The following is a 23460-nucleotide window of genomic DNA, read 5'->3' on the forward strand; positions in this document are numbered from 1 at the left end:
TACACCCCAGGGATCACTTCTGTGTCTCTGCTCAACAGTGGCACAGGAAAATAACTTTCTTGGGTGGCGTAAGCCAGGGAACCTTGTTGGCTAGGCTTACGTAGGCCCTTGGGCCGATAGCCTAGTACCTACCTATGAACCTATACCATCGTGAGGAACGTTAAGACATTCCACATATTTTGCAAAGGTTATTTTACTGACCCTTACTGATTCCTATTGGGATCAATATTGCCATATTTATGTTCTATATTTAAGAATATTTGTTTATATGTTATTAACTTTGCTTGTAACATGGTAAGAGCTAAAATATACCGAACAATTTTGATTTGGATAAATTACATTATACTACTGTTTTTTTTTTATAATATTATCTAACTAAGCACCCATGTAAAGTTTATATTTTTGGTATTGCCTGCACATTCAAGAGGCTTAGTGAAGAAGGCAGCATAAGGATGTCATGTGATTTCATTCCCTGTCCCTAGTAGTTTTGGAGTGGTAGATTGAGAGAGAGGGGTGGGAGTTTTCTAAACAGGATAGTATGATAAAAAAAAATCAGCTCAAAGTTGAGAAGATTTTTTAATTGGTTTTAAGGGGGAAAGTATGAGTTTGCACATGTACATGTATATTGTATGCGTGTGTAAGTGTTTGTGTTGAAAACAAGTAATCTCCGTGGTATCCCTGAAGTCTCAAAACAACCCACTAAAGTGTACTGGGTCTAAAAACAAAACAGTGTAAGAAACTTCTCTGTGTGGAAGATTTTCATTCCATATATGTCACCCTGATGGGGGAAGGGATGTGAATTTAACATGTGTACCAATAACACTTTGTTTTACAGCACAATAAACCACTCCCATGCCTGATAAAAAGTATATATATATATTTAGAAAGCTTGTGAGGAAATGATTACTCTATTTTTGTTTTACTTGGATCGCTTGTCTGTGTACTTAATAAAGGATTTTCGACTGGAAACAGACTGCCTGCCTTGCTTGGATTACTTTTGAATACTTAGTAATGCTGTAGAATGATATATTTTCTATTATTACTTTTTGACTTGACGAGTTTACGTTTGCTACTTCTACTACTATTGTCTGATCTGATTAATATACAGTGATTAACTAGAAATATATGGACTGAAAATCTTCCACACAGAGAAGTTTCTTACACTGTTAAGTGTTTGTGTGGGGGACATGTGTAAGGAGATAAGCATATAAGAATTTGATAAAAGGCACAGGAGGTATTTTTCAAGGAGTACCACATATACAATAATGCCACAGTCCACTAAAGAGAACACAGAGAAGGAAGTAAAAGATAGAGAGAGAGAGAGAGATGGTGCTAAATGAGCATTTATTACCATATTTCTCTAGTAAAGCAACACGTGGTGCTCTGCTGAATCCACAGGTTGCCTGGCAGTATATACCTTTAAGCAGAAACATTAACAGTTCTTTGTTCTTGTCATTTTTTACTAGCACTAAATAGTACTTGTTAGGTCCCAAGAAAAGGCTGTAATTGCCAGAGAAAGAGCCCAGTTTATGCTGTATGCAATGCTAAGAAGCAACACTCATTCTTTTATTATGTTTGTTAGACTAAAAGCCCACTGTCTGCAGTGCAGGCCTCTGCAACAACAGTTTAGTGGGCAGTAGGGGAATCAGGAGGTCTGTGACTAAACATGACTGCATAATTTGAATTAAAAAAAATATAATGTGAGAAACTGCAGAAGTTATGCAGTCTATGAAGACTGAGAAAAGTGACTGATCATTGTGGGACTGGAGGTCATTGAAAGACAGAATATGACAGGAAGAATGACTGTGAACCTTGACTGTGCAACACCTAGAGACATTGTAGGAAGCAAACCAGCTTGTGACACTAACAGACAGCTTAGTATCATCTGGAAGGTGGGTACGCTGCACCATTTTAGATATATTTTAAAAGATTATTAAGATAGCATCATCCATTGCATCAATGTCAAGTGAGGTGTAGAGGAATTATGTGAAGGAGAGGAGAGACATAGAAGTGACTGTGTACTTTTGAATGTTGTCTGTCAGTTGAAGGGTGGCCTGTTTTTTTAGAGCATTTGTCAGGCAACTGCAAGAATATGAGGCATTATTTGTGTTCATCCTGTTCCTGTTGTTTGGTGATAATCACATCTAATGATGATGCAGAGATGCCACTTGTGGAATGACACTGCAGAAGGTAGCTGGAAGAGTTTTATGATTAGGTGTATAATGTCTGAGGACAGATTTCAGCAGGGCAGGCATGATACAGTTGAGGTGTGTAATATATGTGGTAAGAGAAGAAGATTCTGTTGTATGAGCATGTGAGGAAAGAGCTGAATGTGGAGCACAGGAGTTCAGTTACTGCACGAGGAGGACAAAACTGGACATTCCTGCTAATAAAGAGGACATCATTTAGCAGTTATTACTCAGAGTTGGTGGTGGATTGTGATATATATAGTTTTTTGCTCTGTAATATCTAAACTTGGCCTCATGCATTGTTTAGAAGTAGTAACTGCATGGTGTTATCTGTCCCAGTGGCAGATTTTACCAGTACATCTATTCAGCATTGCAGATATGGCCAAAGAAGTCACTTTGCATCTGTATTCTCTTAAGAACCAGCAGAAGTGATCAGACTATTGTTGAAAGGTATGACTTTAAATCTTTAAAGTTCATTGTCAGTGACTCAGCAGTTAGCACACCCACCTTGGGTGCTGGAAGATTAGAAGTTTTTTATTCTATTCCCTACTCAGGTGATTGGATCCATTTTCCCATCTCTGGAACAAACTTCCATTTCATATCAAGCAGATTAGCACCTATTTACCTTCAAAGTAAACCTAGGTAATTTGATAAGCAGTCTCAAGTTCTCCCCCAGTATATCTTGTGTTACCCTCCTTAAGGGTGGAAGGAACATTTGCACATGAGATCCAATATTTTCCATTTTCATCCAATTCAACTGTGTGTTGTCAGATCTGACTGGATCCAATTTCAGCACCAGTTTTGAAGCTTTTTGGTTCCAGAGCTCTGATTCCTCCGCTACCCGTAAGTCCCTGGTCTCCACCATACTACCTCAGATCTCGTTTGCCACCTGAAGTGTTTGGTCTTGCATCCAAGGACTCCTCTATTTCGTATCCTTTGTGGTATTTTTTCTCCATCTCCTCCCTTACTGAGAGAGTTTTACTCTCTCAAGTTTATTATAAAGCTGTGTTTAAAAGTGTTTAGGACTATTTAACTCAGCATACTTGTACTTAGTGTACAACTAGTTACATAGATATGTTTAATTTGCCAGTAATCATTGTGTGTACGTGTGTGCATGTGTTTTACCTTTTCTTCATGGCTGCTGGTCAGAGATTTAAAAAGTGCACAGAGTGTGGGCACAAGCTTCCCCCTCCCTAGGACCCACACCCTGTCTGTGTATATTGTTTAGGGGTAGCTCATTTGGATGCTTCATGTCAAGCCTGCACTTCCTCCAGTGCACAAGCTTTACAAACTTGACACATAAAACTGATTATTAAAGGACTCTTTCCTCCATAGACAGTGTATGCTATTCCTGCTACTTCTTCAGCCATTTCATCTCCTAGTACCAAGGATAAGAAATCCAGGGAAAACCAGATGCAGACAAGGTAAAGAAAAATCTAAGGAGAAGTCAAAAGAAAGGACTCCTAGAAGTCCAGGAAGAGGTCTCCAGATTCTTCCCTATCTTCAGAATCAGATCCAGATGTACTACGCCTATAGGAGCCCACAGTCTGTTGGTGCTGTATGTCTCTGACTCAGCCCTGCTTCTCAATATAACCAGTCAGCCCAAGACTTCACTCTACTGTTCTTCAGGAGAAGCACTATTTCAGACCACCGGTCTATATTATTACATCGGAGAGTTGGATTATTGAATGACATTTCAGCAGAAATCCCATTCATCAAACCTCCCACCCCAACTAATTTTATATATATATATATATATATATATATATATATATATACATACCAACTCCGAGATCACACTACAGTGAGGAAAGGGCAAATTTCCAAATCCCCACCGTAATGTGATCTCAGACAGGTTCGATGAATGGCACATTCAATAAAATGCTGTTCGATGATCTGATTCTTCGGTGAAATAATAGTGACCCCAAGACTAATTTTAATGGCATTGTTGTTTTTGAGGAGTTTGAACAATCAGGACACTGACAGAATGATGAGAAAATTTCTCAGGACTCAGGTACTGTTTGGGGTTCTCTTGGTACCATTCTCTGACTATGTACAGAGTGGTGACCCATCTACCTCTCCTTTATGCTCTTTTCTGGTACCATTTCATCTGTTGGCACAAGTAGCTTCGGGTCTAACATGCCCCAGAGCATCTTTGTCAGAGCCAGTAGTTCAGTTAACTTTGATTTCCACTGGTTCCTTTCTTCTTTCAGGTCCAAAGTATTCGGATCCAGAAGAGTCTTGGAGCCAACGCTTCATTGTCTAGGCTAGGGTGAGTGTTTTACTCCAAAGCTGTAGGAGTTGTCTCTTCCCCTTGAGGCTTCATTGCTAGATATCTGGGTCAAGACCCATTGGTTTCAAGGTTTCCAGTCTGTCCAAGGTTAGGAGGGAGCCTATGGAACCAGTGGCATCTTTAGCCTTCAAAGGTTTGCAACAGGTACTATCAATGCCTAGGGAAAATGTTCTCTTCAAATACAATGCTGTGCAAACCCCAACTTGGAGCAGCTTGTGATTTTCATCCTTTTGTCAGATTGGAACAGTCAGTTCCACAGGCTTCCCAGTTTTCCAGCTATGTTAGCCTTCAGTCTGATTCTGAACCCTCTGATAGTCCACCTCAGATAGTTAATTGAAACCAGACATGTAAATAGAACCACTTAGACTCTTCACTTGAGTCTGTCACAGGAGACATGGATTTGGAGGAGGGTGAAGGCTCCCCAAAATCTGCTTCTGAAGATGTCACATTTGGCAAGATTCTGGAATTGAATAAACAGACAGGTGGATGGTTCACAATTAGACTTTCTCTTGATGAGTCTGTGTTCTTGGAAGCCTTTCAGTCCAGTTCGTCTTCCTCCTGGGTGGTACCTCCCAATGCTCCACTCATTGATCTGGTGGTTCAACAGCCATGGAAAGACCCTGATGTGGTGGATCCTGTCCCTAAGAAGACAGGAAATATTCTCTTAACCCCCACAGACAGGAATCTTTGGAGCAAGGGTCTTCTGGTTGATGCAATGATGATAGCAGTAGCCATGAAAAATTAGCTATCCGAAGAGAATTCCTCGGTCCACCAGCCTAAAAGATAGTCTAGGGTGATGGACCACTATGAGAAATGGACTTACACTTCAGCAACCTTTTCTGTCAGGGCACAGAATTATTTAGCTCATGTCACCAGATTTCAGGGAGACTTGAAGGAAATTTCCAAGTCTCTTTCAGAGGTATTACCAGCAGATGTCCAGAAGACAGTGGATTCCCAGCTGTCCTAACCTTCAGTCTTCATCAAATATAGTCATGGGACTGCTATTGAATGCAGCTGATGGTTCAGCTAGGGCTGCAGGCACTGGCATTGTCATTCACCAGCATGCCTGGATGCGCCTCTTCAACTTTGTGGAAAGCTTCAGGACATCCTTCATTAATGCCTCTTTTGAAGGGTCCATTCTGACCCAAAGTTAAAGAAATGCTCACCAGGAGTCAGCATAATGGTAAGAATCTCTCAGCAGTAGCCATCTGCTTCTCCATGTCCCAGAGATCCTACTCTAGGAATCAGCGAGCTGGAAAGAGGATGTAGTTCAGAAAATCACAGTATCCTTATTAGGAGACTCCTAGAGATAGACATTCTCAAGGCAGAGGAGGAAGAAGAGGAGGAGGAAATAATAATAATAATAATAATAATAATAATAATAATAATAATAATAATTATGATGAATGTTGCCCCAGTGAAAGGGGCAGACCACAGAATCAGGGCTTTTATGGACCATTTTGTGATAAATTGTTAGAACTTGAAACTAGGATGATTCTAAAATTTAATACATTAAGGCCTTTTGGCTTGAATCTAGAATTAGGGATTTGAAATTCAACTAATTTATGTTAAAGTGTCATGAAGCAATATTAATGTTCGTTTAAGTATATAAATATTTCACTGCATTTTGTAATTTAACACACATTGTATAAGTCATATTATAACATAAGAAATATATTTAATAAAATAGTCTTAAGTATAGTATAGTATTAAATATAACTTAAAAGTTTTTTTCCCTCTATTTTTGAGGCTAATTGATTAATTAATTGAATGATTGTTATAATCAATGTGTATATAAAGACTGTTATTTTTTATAATGTACTGTGACCCATTGAAGGCGAGATGCCGAGGTACCAGGTCTTGGAAATATAAGGAGAATTGCTGCTACTACTGGCTGTTTGGTGTGTTTATTATTATATTTTCGTGTTGTTTGATTACTACTTTTATGGACCATTGTCTGAAAAGCCTTTTCAGTGTCTCTGAATGGTTGCCCAACTGCTGCACTCTGGAGGCAGTCAGCAGATGCTTATCTTTGCACCCAAAAGCCTTGCAAAACATAACCATAGATTCATGGGTGCTAAACATTATCTCCAGAGATTATTCTATACCAATTTCCCTATCTCGTCTCAAAAGGAAAAGAGCTCCTAATGTCACCCAGTCAACAAGAACTTGCAGCAGCAGCAGCAGCAGAGATTTCCAAGCTGCTAGAAAAAAAGTTATCCAACCAGTCCCCACAGATGAGATAGAATCCAGAGTCTACTCGTGTTTTTTTTTAGTACCTAAGAAAACAGGGACCTCCGGGCCATTTTAGACCTGAGTCATTTGAATCAGTATGTCAAGCAGAAAAAAATCCAGATAGTCACACTACAGTCCATTTTGCCTCTACTGACACAGGAAGATCTGATGTGCTCAATAGACCTCAAGGATGCATATTAGCACATGAAGATAGAGAAGCACTCAAGGTTTCTGTGTCTGTGGTTCGAAGCCAACCACTGTCAGTTCAGAGCTCTGTCCTTTGTAATCACCACAGCCCTCTGTGTGCTTGCCAAAGTCATGGCAGGGATAGTACTGCTCTTGTGCCTACTAGGGATCCATGTTTTCCAAAATCTGAATGACTGGCTCCTCATAGCTACAACCAACAGTCTGTTATCGTATCACCAGGACCTATTTCTCTGAATATTGCAGAAGCTAGGGATCACAGTCAACATCTCCATGTCAGCTTATGTCTTCTCAACAGATAGAATTTATTGGATGCCACCTGGACAGAACCTTACAGCTTGCCCACCTTTCAATATCCAGGTTTTCTTTGTCTCTTTATCTCACTGCCATGCAAGTTCTCCACCACTCCTGTCCTCCAGCAAGGTTGGTCTTCCGACTGTTGGGTCTTATGGCATTCATAATCCTCATGATCCCTTTTGCCAGATATTTTATGAAGGTCTTCCTATGTACTTTAGCAGTACAGTGGTCTTAAGGAGTCCAGCCACTCCACACCAAAATAAAACTAACTCAGATCTACAGACGGCACATATCTTGGTGGATAATGTCTCCTTTGGTGATAAACGGATGACCATTCTGAATAAGTTCCCCATTGGTAGTTGTGACAATAATTACTTCTCTTCTAGGGTATGGGGGGCATTTTGAAGGGAAGATAGTTCAAGGTACATAGTTAAAGATAGAGGTCATTCTTCACATCAGTGTTCTGGAGATCAGGGCAGTCCTCCTAGCATTGCAGGCCTCTCAGGACAGTCTCCCCACATGTGTGATTCAAGTATGGCCAAACAACATGTTGGCAGTCTGGTACATCAAAAAACAGAGAGGAACCTGTTCTTACCCTTTATGCCATGAAGCTATAAGTCTGTCAATGGGCAATGTCTTCACACCACTTTTTTTAACAATGCATATCCTGGGGTTGTACAGTGTTCTAGCAAACAAATTGAGCAGATCTATTCTGATACTTCTCTCAGTCCAACAGTGATGAACATGATCTTTAGTCGCTGGGGCCAGCCTTGCTCTGATCTTTTTCTGTCTCATCTAAATCACAAGTACAGCAGTTACTTTGCCATGAACTCTCCTGAGAGACAGTTACTGATGGATTCTCTGGCCCATAAATGGTCCCGTGTCTCCATTATGCCTTTCATCCATTGCTACTAATGGCCGCCAGTGCTCTATAGCCATGTCATGGCCTATTTCATATAATTTAGAAACTAACCAGAATAATAGCCCATTTTTCTTAGAGTAAGGATTTTGCTTGTACTTTGGTATATATTATTTGGTATATATTATTCATCAGGGAACAAAACTAGATCTGAGGTAGTAGGGTGGAGACCAGAGACTTATGGATAGGGGAGGAGTCAGAGCCCTAGAACCAAAAAGCTTTGTGATTTGTACCGAGGTTGGGTCCAGTCGGATCCAAAACCTCACAGCTAAACTAGATGAAAACCAGACAACATGCATCTACTGCTACAGCAAGTACATAACTTTTGTTTATTACTGCCTAGAATTGCAGTGGTCTGCAGACTGATTTGCCTGGAACTTAACTAGGAATCTGTTAACCCAAGATTCATAGGTTCATAGGTTCATAGGTTGGTACTAGGCTATCAGCCCTAGGGCCTATACAAGCCAAGCCATAACAATTCCCTGGCTATTTCTTCCCACATTATTTACTTTCCTGGACCCCTGTCTAGCAGGGTGACTGACGTGATCCCTGGGGTGAATTTCCTTTCTCCCATCCAATCATCAAGGTTCCTCTTGAAGAGGTCCAAAGAGGCACTCTGCTTGACATGTATGGGCAATCTATTCCAGAGTCTGGGAAGTCTCTGCGTCAGGAACCTATCCCTCCAGCATGTTTTGTTTATTGTGATGACAAGGTTTAGATCCCTGGAGCGTGTAGCTCTGAGGGATTGGGATTTCTTTAAGTGTAGCATGTCCAACAGCTCTGGGTTTGACATGGCCTTGTATGTTAAGCAGAGATCGCCTCTGAGTAGACGATATGTGACAGAGTATAGCTGGAGTTTTTTAAGGCGGTCAGCGTAGGGCATCTGCTTTAGGCCTGTGATTCTTTTAGTGAGGTATTTCTGAGGCCTTTCCAGTTGTTGCAGATGTCTTGAGAGGTACATACCAAATGGGGCATTGTATTCTATAATGGGTCTAATGAGGGATGAGTACAGTGGGACAATGACCTTTTTTCTGGATAAAAAGCCCTTCGTGATGAGGTGTGCCACATAGAAGGATTTCCTGACTGTTGTGGCGATGTGGTTATCGAAGGTGAGACCACTGTCCACCTGTGTCCCTAAGTTTCTTATCACACTTTCTGTGTTTAGTGTACTGCCACCTATATGGTAATTCATGGTTACATGTTTTTTCCCAAAGGGGATAACAATACATTTCTTGGCATTGAGCTTGAGTCCATGGCTCTGGCACCAAGCATCTGTTTCTGTAAGGCCCTTTTGTAGAATATCCACATCATTTGGGGATTCAATAATGGCTCCCAGTTTGCAGTCATCTGCAAACTTTGTTAGCCAGAGTCCCTTAGTGTTGACCTGTACTTCAGAGAAGTAGATGCCAAACAAGAGCGGCCCCAGGACTGAACCCTGAGGTACTCCACTTGTCACTTGTCTGGAGCTGGATTTGGAGTCGGCTACTTTTACAGTGTGGGTTCTATCAGTAAGCCACTTAGCAACCCATTGGGTGACATAGGGATTAATGCCCAACTTAGTAAGTTTATCTATGATTCCAGAGTGGGGGGTGGTGTCAAAGGCCTTGGCAAGGTCTAGATAGGCTGTGTGGACCACCTTACCCTTGTCCATGGCTCTGGAGACTGATTCAAAGAAGTCAATCAGGTTCAGGAGACAAGATCGGCCCTTCACAAACCCAAACTGGGTGGGGTCCAGTGTTTGAAGGTTGCCAATGTCTTCGTTTATAAGTTCCATGATAATACGTTCCATGGCCTTGCAAATAAGGCTTGTCAGACTGATGGGACGGTAGTTTCTGGGATCCAAGGTGGATCCCCCCTTGTGGATTGGGATAACTGTAGCTCTGCGCCACTCAGTGGGCATGAAACCTGAGGTGAGGCTATGATTAAATATGACACTTAGGTGAGGTGCCAGTTCATATTGTAGTTCATGTAGTACACAGCCCGGGATGTCATCTGGTCCCATGGATGCTGTATTCTTTGCTTTAGAGAGTGCGTTTTGTACCTGTGTGGCCATTATTACTGGAATTTGGCAATCTTCCGGTATTGAGATGGACTATTTAGGGGGTGAGAGGGGGGTGAAGTTGGCACTGAATCGATCTGCCAGGATATTGGCAATATCCTTCGGATCAGTATATTTAATGCCATTCTGTTTTAGCTCAGAGCAGATCTGAGCATTGCCATTTAGATTCTTGACATAGTTATAGAATGCTTTGTGGTTGTCTTTGGAATCTTTGGCAATTTTATTTTCGTAACTAGCTTTGGAGGATTTTATGAGGCATCTCAGTTTCTTACTGAGGCTAGTAAGGGAGTTTTTTGCATCCTGGGATTTTCCTCTTTTCTGCAAAAGTTTCTTCCTTTTGTTGTAAAGTTTGTGGCTTCCTTTTTTGGATGAGAGCATTTTGGTTCTATTTGGGATGGCACGATTCATGCATGAGTGGATGTGCTCGTACAGTGCCTTAGTGTAGGATTCAGCAGTTGAACTTTTAGTTCCCATCTGCATGGGTGTCATGAAGTTTGTCACTTCTGACTTGAGTAGCATGAAGTTGGCTTTGGAGAAGTTTTTTATGGTGGTTTTTTTACTGGGGGGTGGGGGTGGGATGTGGATGTTAAAGGTGATTAGCTTATGGTCAGACCTGACTAACGAGGGGGTGACCATAGGTATGGAGCATTGATTTCCCATGTTGGTAATGACCAGGTCTAGGATATTGGAGCCCCTGGTGGGACTATGGATTAGTTGATCCAGGGCTTTGGAATTTATGAATTCCAAGAACCTTTGCGCAAAGGTGTTGGGACATGAGTAGTTTTCCCAGTTAATGGCAGGGTAGTTAATATCACCCAGTATTAGGGTGTTTGGTTCTATCTTAATATTTTCCAGTATGTTTAGAAAGGTGTAGTGAGAATCTTGGGGTATGGTGGGGGATCTGTAGCAAGCTACAATTTGGATTGCAGTCTTACCTAGTGTTAGTTGCACTTGGAGAATTTCAGACACATTGTGTTGGCCAACTAGCCTGGTGGTGTGAATATCCTTGGTGAATATTGACACTCCTCCACCTTTAGTGTTTTGGTCCTGGTTTGGTGGCCTAAAAGTGTGGTAAGAGTTGTAGCCTGGTATTGCAGGGGTGCTCTCTGGAGCCTTGAACCAGGTCTCAGTTACTGCACAGATATCGATGTTCTCCATTTTTGGGAGTGCCTCGAGAGAGGGCATTTTGAGGTTTAGACTTCTAGCATTGAGTAGCATTACCTTCAGATTTTGCATGCTTGTACCTGTTACGGTGGTGGTTTTGTCCTTTGAAGTTTGCCTAAAAAGGCACTATAGGGTGGCAAGAGCCTTAGCCAGTAACCTGAATCCCAGGGGCGACAGGTGCAGACCATCTCTGGCAAAGCATCGTGGTCTGTCAGTCATGTCATCCCAGGCAGACAGATACTGGATCCCCTTTGAATGACACCATAAGCTTAGCCAATTGTTGAAGTCAATCATTTTATCCTTATATTGTGGTATCATTCTGGGCGAAGGCAGGATGCTACTCAGGGCTAGGGTCATACCTGCCTGGGCCACATGATCCGAGAGCTCTTCCATGTCTCTTTTCATGTAGTCCAGGGAGGTGCGTCTCAAGTCATTCACTCCAACATGGACAATGACAGAGTCATATTTGTACTTGTTATGGAGTGACTTGAGTGCATGCGTTATGTGGCGGATCCTGGCACCCGACAGGCAGCTGACTGTAATTTTCTCCTTATTCAACCTGGTGAGAGGGACATCAGTGTGCGGACTATAGAGTCACCTATGACTAAAGTGTTAGGTACATTGTCTTGCCTTAGGGGCTGTTGCTGGGTGGCACACTGGTGTTGTGAACTATGTGACACATTGGTTGTGATTGGTGTTTGTTTGCATTTCAGCTTCAGAGGTCTTTGTTGCTTGGGCAGGTTACAGTTAAGGGCCTCTGCATATGTGGATTTAGTGTTGCTATATGTGGGTGTTGGTGGTGCGGGTTTAGAAGGGCTATGTGTTGCTTGAGGTGTAGTGTAGGTGTTAACCTTCTCCTCTTGACTGTTTAGCACAATCTTGGGTGGAGAGAGCTTTGCTTCCATTTTGGCTATGTAAGTGCATCTCTCACAGGTTGTAGTGTTGGGTGGTAGGAGGAGAGGGTTGTCTGTGTACATGAGGCAATTGCTGCATTGCCCCAGTATGCCCAGATTCACCAGGTGGACAGGAGAAATCACCGGAAGCTGACCCTTGGACATGCCTGGTTTGGGGCTCTTTTTTTTTTCTTTGTAAAGTATAGGAGCTGTTTCCTTAGCAAGGTACTTTGCAATTATAGGCTGTTTAGTGCCTACTATTAATTTCTCCTTGTTAACAAGGAGAGTTCAGTGTTTGTATGAGTTTAAGGCTTCCTAGTGCTTTCCCGCAGGTATTAGAGAACGTGCTAGTCACAGGGATGCTTAAAGGTAAGATTGAAAAGAATGCACTCTGCAGTGTGCACTAGAGAAGTTAGATGTGAAAGTAGGTAACTTGAGTTTTACCTGTTTAAAAAGTTAAGGTTTAGTGGAGAGTTACTATTTTTAAAACAGCAAGATGGATTGAAAGGGGTGGTCACTTTTGTATTTTGGTACTATGAAATACTGTAGGATGGCCAATAAATTTAAATAATTGAAGGGGTGGGATTTCAAAAATGATGATTTTGTGATTACTCACATAAGCCAGTGAAAGTAGAGAGAAATGAGATATATGGTCAGATTAACATAAGAGGCGGGCAACTAGAAAGACAGTGGTATTTAACAAGACAACTTAAATAGGTGGGAGGGAGGGAAAAAATTCTGCCTGACTCAGAACAGAGAGAGCTGTGGTCTCTTTTGAAGTTTTAATATGCTGTTAAAACAGAATGCAAGCAAAACACAAGGTAAAGAAAACAAACTATAGTATTCAAAATATAGAAAGGCAATACAGTAATACAAAAAATAAAAGCAAACTAACCTTTCCTTCACAGCAAAGTGTAGCAGAGTCTGGATGAGCCTTTCTGGTAAAGATAATAAACGGTGTTGTTAAGTAGTTTGATTAATTCATTCAACCAAGTTCTCCAAAAAGGAATATCTGATGGTTTCATGTTGTCTCCCCAATTCACCTCAACAGCATCTCTACAGTTGCAGAAGAATATGATTCTCACAAATCTATCAGTTTTCCATGCCAGTACCTCCACCGGGGTATGCTCTGCTTTATGTGACAGTCCCAAAAAAGCTGAGATTTCATACCTGAAACAAAAAGAATGAAATAGCAAGTATCACATGATACTTTTCTCTTCTGTTATTTCCCCCTTCCAGAATATTCAGTCAACTCTTGAAGGACATGTAGCAGTCATTCCATAGCCTCTAGCTACATGACAGAACCTAAGGGACAGTATTTTCAAGATGTTATCACTATTCTTTGACAAAGTATAGGATAGGTCAATGTTGTTGGTCTGTGTGATGCAATGACCTCTGTATACTACTGTCATGAGCGCTGGCAGCTGTCTTATTTTCATATCTTTATGTCATGGCTCTGAGTTTGGTATATCTGCATGCCTTCTAACACTGATGATTATACTATGTGCTTATTATTTTCATCTGACATTCTGTAACTAACAACTGCTTGATTTGCTAATAAAACCTATGCAAAGAATATTTTAACCATAATTTTCAAGAGAACTGTGATCTGTGGACAACTTATACAAAAGTCTGCTTTATCAGGACACTAGGCACTGACTCCATGTACCTGATTTATAGATGAAAGTTGTTAAGATCTTGCTGTGCCTTATAGATTTAATAAACATTTGGCCTTTGTGTTTGAATATGTTCCTAGCTTCGCAGGCAGTCTTCCATAGACCCTTCATCATTTTTTCCCTCTCTGTTAAAGGGGTGCTATTTTGGGATCTGATGCATGCATATACATATGGCATGTCTTTTCAGTTTGCTACAACCTGTAATTGTTGTCAGCTGGTTAATGGATTCCAGTTTTGATCTCTGCAACCTAGTATATAAGTTTGGAGCCCGAAAGAACTGCGCTGCTTTAATGCTGTGATGCACTGCTGTGATAATGGGCAATGTCTAATCAGCTTGTGCATGTGAATTTGCTATAAATAAGTGTGCAGAATTCTTTTAATGTACTGAACTGTATTTTACTAAGATGTGCTATAACTGTCTGGAAAACATGCTGTGCTGTGTTGATAAATGAGTTCAGAAACAGCTTTACACCAGTACGTTTCGGTTCAGCATCTAATTTTGTTAAGATGTTCTTTCATGACACTTTTTTTTTTTTTTTTTTTTTTTTTTTTTTTACATATGCTAACAGTAGTCATTTTCTGCAGCTACCAACAGAGGGTAGTAGAACTATTGTTTATGTTATGATCATGCTCACATGCACTGATGGTAAGTAGTTTCTTGCTTGGGTAACAACACGGTTAATTTATGGCGATTTCCTATGCACTCTGAAATTACCTTAGCTATATCCTTTACAGTTTATCAAATTCTTGGCTATATTGGCCTGTTCCATCAATTCTTTGGCTTCTGTAGTATAAAAATAAATGTAACAGTAATGATGTTTAGATATATAACTGGTGGCTACACTTTACTATGATTAATATATGTGCCACTCAATTTCTTTGCTCCTTTGAAGCTGACAGTCTCCTGTGACATAGACAATTAGGAAATATACAGTTTTAGTGGTACAGTTTGCATGGGTTAAGTGTGATACTACTTTTCTATATTCAGTGTATTTAGCATTATTGCCTGTTTTCTGGTACCGGCACTGTCACTTGTCTTGTGTATTCAGATAAGACGATGAGGCTTGGGTGTTCATTTAAGTAGTTTATTACACACAAACACATCAGGATGGATGACTGGAATATTAACTTAAACAAACTAACTAAATGACTGACTGCTACATACATACATACTTTCACTCTGGCTGCTCACTCAAAATGGCACTCTTGCTTGCACGTGCTCAGTACTTATGTGCACGTGCCTATGGACTGGAATGCCTCTTAAAGGTACAACACACACTCTGATTTGCAGGTAACACAGTATAACTTTAATTTTTTCTGGCTGCTGCAAAGTTTACTAAATTATGCACAGCTGTCTGTACTGTATTCCCCTTCAATGTTTCCTATTATATTCTGTTTTTCCCTACTACTTCTTGCCCATTTACACCTTTTTTTTTTCTTTCTTTGCTTTGTTTTCTTAGACTGCAATGTGTTTTTTTTCTTTTTTCTACTTTACTCTCTGTGAACAAAAATTATTTTTCTGCTGTTCTGCTTTACCTGTATAAGCATTGGAATTTACGAATTCCAGAAAACGTTGAGCAAAAGAGTTGGTACATGAGTAGTTTTCCCAGTTAATGGTGGGGTAGTTGAAATTGCCCATTATTAGGGTGTTGGGTTGTACCCTAATACTTTCCAATTTATCAAGAAATGAGGAGTGGGAATCCTGGGGCATGGTGGGGGGTCTGTAGCAAGCTACAATTTGGATTGCGGTCTTGCCCAGAGTTAGTTACACTTGAATAATCTCGGATGCATTATGCTGTGCAACTAGCCTGGAGGTGTGGATATCCTTAATGAATATGGACATGCCTCCACCTTTAGTGCTTCATTCTGGGTTAGGTGGCTGAAAGGTGTTGTATGAATTATAGCCTGGTAATGCAGGGGTGCTCCCTGGACTTTGAACCAGGTCTCTGTCACTGCACAGATGTTGATGTTCTCCATTTTAAGGAGTGCCTCGAGTGAGTGCATTTTGAGGTTTAGACTTCTAGCATTGAGTAGCATTACCCTCAGATTTTGCTTACTTGTACCTGATGGTGATGGCAGGATGCTACTCAGGACTAGGGTCATACCTGCCTTGGCTTCAAGATCGGCGAGCTCCTCCATGTCTCTTTTCATGTAGTCCAGGGAGGTACGTCTCAGGTCATTCAAACCAACATGGACAATGACAGTGTCATATTTGTACTTGCTGTGGAGTGACCTGAGTGCGTGCATTATGTGGCGGATCCTGGCAGCTGACAGTAACTTTCTCCTTGTTTAGCCTGGTGAGTGGAACATCAGTGTGCCTGACTATAGCCACCTATGACTAGAGTGTTGGGTACGTTGTTGTGCCTTATGGGCTATGGTTGAGTGGCACACTGAGTTTGTTTTGTGGGCTATTTGTCATTTGGGTTGTGTTGGGGGTAGAGTTTGCTTGCAATTCTGCTTTGGGGGTCCCTGATGCTTGGTCAGGATTTTATTGAGAGCCTCCGTGAATGTAGGTGTGTGTTTTGTGTTTCTATGTGCGTGTGTTTTGGTGGTGCAGGTTTTGAGGGACTATGTGATGAGTGTGGTGTGGTGCAAGTGTTTACCTTCTCCTCTTGACTGTCTAGTCCAGTCTTGGGTGAATAGAGCTTTGCTTCAAGTTTGGCTATATAAGTGCATCTCTCACAGGTTGTAGTGTTGGGTGGTAGGAGGAGAGGGCTGTTTGTGTACATGAGGCAATTGCTTCATTGCCCCAAGATGCCCAGATTGATATGTACATTCATTTCTGGACTAAAAAGCTGATCTATATCTACAGCCAGATTTCAGAAGGTTTGCTCTCAGTGTTAAGCGAAGGACTTGCAGTCAGTGTAAGTGACTTACATTGGTGTAAGGCCTATACATAAAGAAGCTTACACTGGGGACCAGGTTCCAAAAGACCTGCCATCAGTAAAAGTGGTCACTTACACTGACAGCAAGACTTTTGGAATCAGGCCCCTAATGAGCGTTGTGTCTAATTGCCTTACCTCTTCTCCTAGGACATGGATAAATTCATCTGGTTTTTCAGGTGAGCCTCGCTAAAGTCCTGACTTCTGAGATACAATCATAAAGAGCTTTCCTTCTGCTTACTACCCCACAATGATTTTGAATTAAAGGAAGTAGTTGTCTCCAGACCATAGCTATATGAGAAGACCTAACCAGCCATACTTCTAAGTAGGACTAATTGCCGTATGCCAGTGTATAAAAAAGGCCAGTGCTCTTTGTTTGTTTCTTAACATGCTACTTGGCCTATGCTAAAGACTCTCTTATGTCTAAACTTGGGTCACTGAACATAAAAACATATATTTTCAAGTTAGAATCTAATTAGATATAAACAAACATAGAATTAGGTATTTAAAATACACCCACATATTTGCACTGATTGATATGTTTACAAGCCATTACAATTTAACACTGAGACAGTCTAAATGTATAAGAACAGCTGTAGTAATTTATAGCACTAGAAATTCAAGTGTATACTGCTACTGTTGGAGAAGTAACAAACTAATAATGGCACAGCGTAGGCATTTAATAGTAATAGAGAGAGTTTACAGTGACCTAACAATGGGGAATCCTGCCTTGTTCATATAATAGGAGGATAAATCAGTTTCCACATATAGTTTTGGTAGCGTTGCCACCTTGCCGTTTTTTTCTGGACTATCCAGAAATCAAACCGGTAGTCAAAAAGGAAACAGACTATCGAAGTTTGTAAATCGGCTAATTTACTATGCTTTTTTTACAGAAAAGCATAGTAAATCAGCCGAAAGTAGGTATCAGGAATGGAAAAAGAGGGCGTTCCGTGCCAGGTGATGTCATCGTGACGTCACAAAATGGGCGGGGTGCGGGCAGGAGAGGGGGTGGGACAGGTGGGGTTACTGGTGACATGGGGTGTGTGGCTTTTCTCCGGTTTTAGCCACAACGAAAGGTGGCAACCCTACGTTTTGGGCAGAATTCATAAAACTTCACTGCATTATGATAAGTGAATTTGCAATATGAGTGGAGATGAGCAGTTTGTTTATGATTCAAAAAACCCAGTTGCACGAGCTAGTCAGCTAAAATAAAATATTAGTGTTATATGCTAATAGGTTCCTAGGTTCCTAGGTAGGTACTAGGCTATCGGCCCAAGGGCCTACGTAAGCCTAGACAACAAGGTTCCCTGGCTTAAGCCACCCAAGAAAGTTAATTTCCTGTGCCCCTGTCGAGCAGAGCCACAGAAGTGATCCCCGTTTTCTTGAAGAGTGCTAATGAGGAACTTTGCTTGACATAGATGGGTAGCTTGTTCCAGAGGATAGGAAGTCTTTGAGAAAGGAATCTATCCCTCCAACATGTCCTGTTTATTGTGGTGACAAGGTTTAGGTCCCTAGAGTGTGTAGCTCAGAGGGATTGGGATTTCTTTAGGTGTAGCATGTCCAACAGCTCTGGGTTTAACATAGCTATATATGTTAGGCAGAGATCTCCTCGGAGTAGCTGATATGCTACAGAGTAAAGCTGGAGTTTTTTGAGATGGTCAGTGTAGGGCATCTGTTTGAGGCCAGTAGTTCTCTTTGTGAGGTACTTCTGTGGCCTTTCAGCTGCTGCAGATGTCTTGTGAGGTACATTCCAAAAGGAGCATTGTAGTCTATAGTTGGTCTAATGAGTGCCGAGTAGAGGGGAACAATGACCTCTTTTGTCCTGTGTGAGAACCCTTTTGTAATGAGATGTGTCACATACAAGGATTTCCTGTCTAATGTGGCAATGTGATTATCAAAGGAGAGACTACTGTCCACCTGGGTCCCAAGGACTCTTATCACACATTCGGCATTAAGTAGACTGCCGTTTATGTGGTAGTATATGGGTACAGAGTTTTTACCAAAGGGGATGACAATGCACTTTTTGGCATTGAGCTTGAGGCCATGCCTCTACACCAGGCATCTGTCTCATTGAGGCCCTTCTGTAGGATGTCCACATCATTTGGGAACTCGACTATGGCTCCTAGTTTGCAGTCATCTGCAAACTTCATTAGACAGAGGCTGTCTGTGTTAGCCTATACTTCAGAAAAGTAGATACCAAACAGGAGAGATCCCAGGACTGAAACCTGTGTACTCCATTTGTCACTGGTTTGAAGTCAGATTTGGAGTCTGCAACTTTTACAGTGTGAGTTCTGTCAGTAAACCAGTTGGAAACCCATCTTGTGACATAGAGATTTATACCTAGCTTAGTGAGTTTAGCTATAATTCCAGAATAGGGGATGGTATCAAAAGCCTTCGTGAGGTCAAGATAGGCTGTGTAAACCACCTTGCCCTCATCTATGGCTTTGGTGACTGCCTCAAAGAAGTCGATCAGGATCAGAAGGCATGATCTGCCTTTCACATACCCGAACTGGGTGTGGTCCAGAGTTTGGAGGTTACCAATGTCTTTGTTTATGAGTTCCATGATGATACATTCCATGGCCTTGCAGACCAGGCTCATCAAGCTAATAGGGCGGTTTTTCCCAGGATCAGTGGTGGCTCCCCCTTTGTGGAGTGGGATAACTGTTGCTGTGCACCATTCAGTGGGCACAAAGCCTGACGTGAGACTATGATTGAACATGGTGCTTAGATGGGGAGCCAGTTCATTCTGAAGTTCATGTAAAATGCAGCCTGAGATGTTGTCTGGTCCCATGGATGCTGTGTTTTTGGTTTTAGAGCATGCAGCTTTTACCTGCATAGATGTGATTACAGGGACTCTGCATTTTTCCTGTATAGATATGGGCCCTTTAGGGGGTGAGAGGGGGTAAAGTTAGCACTGAACCTATCTGCCAGGATGTTGGCAATATTAGTTGGTTCTGTAATTTTCTTGCCTTTGTGCTGAAACTCAGAGCAGATCTGGGTGTTGCCATTGAGATTCTTGACATAGGTATAGAATGCTTTGTGGTTGCCCTTAGAATCAGTGGTGATTTTGTTTTCATAGCTAGCTTTGGAGGCTCTTATAAGGGATCTCAGCTTCTTACTGAGGCTGACCAGGAAAGTCCTCCACTCATGGGATTTTACTCTCTTTTGCAACAGTTTCTTCCTTCTGTTGTAGAGTTTGTTTATGGCAGGGGACCACCAGATTGGCTTCCTTTTTTTGGAGGATAGCGTCTTGGTTTTGTTTGGGATAGCACGATCCAAGCACTCGTGTAAGTGCTTATAGAGTGCATTTGTGCAGGATTCAGCAGTCGTAACTGCATTGTCCATCTGCAAGGGTGTCATGAAGTTGGCTTTGGAGACATTTTTTACCATGGTTTCCTTAATGGTGGATGAGGGCGGGATGCGGATATCTAGGGTGATTTGCTTATAGTCGGATTTGACCAACAAGGAGTTGACTTCAGGTGTGGAACACTGGTCACTCATGTTGGTAATGACTAGCTCTAGGATATTGTTACCTCTGGTGTGGCTGTGGATAAGTTGATCCAGGGCATTGGAATTTATGAATTCCAGAAAACGTTGAGCAAAAGGGTTGGTACATGAGTAGTTTTCCCAGTTAATGGTGGGGTAGTTGAAATCACCCATTATTAGGGTGTTTGGTTGAACCCTAATATTTTCCAGTGTATCAAGAAAAGAGGAGTGGGAATCCTGGGGCATGGTGGGAGATCTGTAGCAAGCTACAATTTGGATTGTGGCACAGTATATGATAAAGAGGCAAAAACATAGTAGGAAGATTCAGAAATATTTAAAACTTGCACAGCAACTCTGCAACCCCCTTACATTTGTACATGACCAGATGCTCATGTTCAGGAAGTGTATGATACTGAACAATGTTAGGGGTTGCTGCACCTAATGTAAACTTATACTTACAAGAAGCTGTCACAGCTGCCACTGCAGTGTCAGCCATTAATGTGTTCTAAGGACAATCCACACCACCAAAATGCTAAGCACATGACTGCACGTTAACAAGCACATGATCATTAGCCACAGACTCTGTAGAAATTAGATTATAATCATATATGCTTAAGGTATATAATATTACACCGGTGTAAGGCATACTTACAGCCTTATGTAATGTGCCTGCATGCTGCCATGGACAGTACACTTACAGTGTACCCCCTTGAGAGAGCTGTAGCCAACACACGCAGATGGACTGAAAAATGGGCCTTATAGTAAATAGCACACAAGAAGCTACCCTTGTACAAAGAAGTATGTGTAAAAAGTACCATATACCTTATGCAAATTGATAATCTTATGTAGCAACAACTCTTTCCATAACAGGAAGCAGGATTCAAACAAAGTTCATCCTATGTAGTGCAATAAGGATCTGTGTTTCTTGTTGCACTAATATCATTAATATCACCTCTGAACATGATGCGTATGCTAAGTAGGACTCATCTAATTTTTGTTTCTGAATTACTAAATTTGCTTGATGAGCAAACCTGATAAACATCATACATATTGAGGTTTGCCATTATGCAGTCCACATACCTGAGTACCTACAGTCAGCTCTGTGCACATGTGTGAAGCCAATTATATCTGCTAGTTGAGAACTGTCATCCCATAATTAACCATCTGAAGATGGAATTGCTGTTGAGCAGTTTTTTTCAGAGTGATGGAGGACCCCCATGTTTCATACCTTAAAGTGCCATTAGAACCATAATAATATCATACCTGTGTTTTATTATTTTGACATCTGCCATGCAAATGGGATATCGATCAGTGGACATCAGTTCATGGAGGCTGAAACTCTCAAGAAGTTATTTGGCCACTATTTCCCTGACATCTTTCCTGACATTTTTGAAGGTGAGACTTATAGCTGGAGAAGGCAAGACTAATGTTCTTATTAGAGCACACAGCCCCTGCAGGGATTGAAAGGAACAGAGAGATGCATAGAGACAGGCTACAGTGCCTAACACAGCACCAGGGTAAGTATAGCTCATATTGTAAAAGATGTTTCTGTTTGCATAGTAACAGGTAGCAATTAAAATTAATGGTAAATAATATTTAAATAGCAGGGGAACATTGGACAGTACTGGCATTCATTACTAAAATTAGTATGACTGTGCAATGCTGGACTTTTGCTTCTGCATGCCACCCCCATGTAGCTGTAGAGGTGTCTCATTATGTTAAGTTTGTGTGCACTGATATTGTTAGGATGGATGTGGGTTCATCCCCCCCCCCCCCATGCTGCTGTCGTACCATCATTTTCACTGTTAAAATAGTTAACTAATAATATTTTAAATACAATAGTTAAAATGTTAAAATATCCATATAGGTCCTCTTATTAAAAACACATTTCCTTCACTCTATTATAAGTATAACAAAAAGTCAAGAATGCATTTGAAAAGCTTTTGTGCGTCTCTTCCCCACCCTATGTGTCTGTATCATTTTTCTTTTATCCCTTTTTATCTTTCTATCTCTCTCTATTTCAATTACTATTATAAGCAGCAGTAAAGTGATCTGGACTGACCACACCAACAAATCCTATTGCCCCCCACATGTGGCAGCAGCAGCAGCACCACAACTTCCAGAGGCACTCAGCACATCAGGGTCTTAGCCTGCCAGAGTTGCCTCCATACCTCCTGTCCTACCTGTACCACCTGCATCCGGTATTCTTGCACCAGAGGATGTTAAACCTGCACCTGCCAAAAGCAATTAAACTGGAGGTGACTTTTACTACCCATCAGGAGCTGGTAGAGCCTGTGAGGGAGAAACTGGACTGGAGGTTCGATGCCTGCATTCGCTGCATAGAGACCATGCTCCATTGACTAACATCTCCGGTCATCACTGATGACACTTTCTGAGGCAGTACTGTGTGACGATTAATTAATTAAATGGATAAATGTCGCTCATCCGGTCAGGATAAAACAGATGAACAGTTGTAGGTTCAGTTCAAGCAGCTTTATTACATACAAACACATCAGGATTGAGGCTTAGTAACTTAAACTTAAATAAACTTATAAAGGGACTGACTACTGCAGTTATACATGCTAACACTCTGGCTGTTCACTCAAAATGGCACTGCTGCCTGCACGTGCTCTCTATTTATATGCACTTGCCCTCACTTTGAAATGCTTCTTAAAGTCACAACACGCTCTGTTCTACCTCCTCCCTCTTTGAGAAAAGTCATGCACAGCAATAATTGCAACAATCATTGACATGCAATTGTACAGAAATAATCCTTTGACATGAGTTATATAGACCTAATTACAAATGAAACAATCATGTCCAGGTTGCTGTGCATTTTACACTAGGTCTGGAAATATGACCAGATCATGTGACATAAAAATTAGGACTGGGTTTAGCAATAGGGACTATCTTTAATGAATGTTCAACTTCAGGGACATCATCAGGAATGGGAATAGGTACTGAGACATGTCCTTCAACAGGAACATCATCTGGATTGCTCTGAGATCTAGAGTCTTTATCACAGGTACAATGCTGTGATATCAATTCAGACAATGGAAGGAGATGCCTGCAATTTCTTCTGTATTCTATACCCTCAGATTCTGCTAAGTAAGATCTCAGCTCGGCACATATACCTTTGACTTGACAAATTTGATCAAAACCT

Source organism: Protopterus annectens, chromosome 1.part1, assembly GCF_019279795.1.
Source record: "Protopterus annectens isolate FY-2018-M chromosome 1.part1, PAN1.0, whole genome shotgun sequence".
NCBI classification, from domain to species: Eukaryota; Metazoa; Chordata; order Ceratodontiformes; family Protopteridae; genus Protopterus; species Protopterus annectens.